Source organism: Cucurbita maxima, unplaced genomic scaffold, assembly GCF_002738345.1.
Source record: "Cucurbita maxima cultivar Rimu unplaced genomic scaffold, Cmax_1.0 Cma_Scf00166, whole genome shotgun sequence".
NCBI lineage: Eukaryota > Viridiplantae > Streptophyta > Magnoliopsida > Cucurbitales > Cucurbitaceae > Cucurbita > Cucurbita maxima.
Window position 1 is genome coordinate 100,919 of NW_019272182.1, and position 950 is coordinate 101,868.

At 50.5% G+C, this 950-nt stretch overlaps 1 non-coding gene across 1 annotated transcript; it reads right to left on the reverse strand.

Moving 5' to 3' along the window:
* Positions 1–286: 286 nt before the first annotated feature.
* On the reverse strand, positions 287–426 carry LOC111473800. The gene has a single exon (XR_002715772.1). It is a non-coding gene; the product is annotated as a small nucleolar RNA Z247 (small nucleolar RNA).
* Between the last annotated feature and the right edge of the window lie 524 nt (positions 427–950).

Below are 950 nucleotides of genomic sequence, written 5' to 3' on the forward strand. Positions count from 1 at the left end.
CTCATCCATCCTATGCCAGCAGCGGATAGCAGTATGCCCCACTTTGCCGCAGATCTGGCAGGAAGGACAAGCAGAAGGGTCACGACGATCACCAGCAGGACGAGAGGGTGCATAACCTTGAGAACGACCACGACCACGATCCCTATGCCCACGATTCTTCTGCTGACCACCACGACCAACATAATTGGCAGAAGATCCAAGATTTAACTGAAGTTCAGCACGACCAGTACAATTGGCAAAAGATCCCGGATTTAACTGAAGTTCAGCCTGGTGTTGTAGTTGGCGAGCTTCAAACGTCATTAGATGTGCAAACACATCATCAAGCGTGAGGGCTTCACTCTTGGTAGTCATTGAGGTGACGAAGGGATCCTAGTCAGGGCCAAGACAAGCGAGAAGATACGCGATCACATCATCATCCTGCAAGGCAGAGCCGGTGGCAGCCAGCTCGGTGGCCAGCCCTTTGATCTTGCAAAAATAATTTGCAGCAGATTGATCTCTTTTCTTGGACGTGGCGAGCTCAACACGAATATAAGTAGTGCGAGCACGAGTTGACGACAAAAATATCCGCTGCAGAGTATCCCACGCCTCCTTGGACGTAGTAGCAGCAACTACATCGTGAAGAATCTCCTCAGACATGGAGGAGAGAAGGCCGCTAAGGACCTATTGATCCTGATCATACCACTGATATAGGCAGGATTAGAGACCAGCTCAGCACCAGCAGCAGTTGAGGAAGGGACCAGCTTGGCAGGTGCGGCATTCGTGCCATCAAGGTAGCCCATAAGCTTCGTACTCCGTAGGTAGGGGAGGAGCTGGGCGTGCCATATGATGAAGTTGTTTTTGGTTAGACGAATTGTGATAGCATGGTGTAGAGAGATTGGGCCAAAGGTCGCCATGGTAGTTGAGATGGTATTGGAGATGGTAGATGGGGAGGAGGAAGAAGATATGGTAGA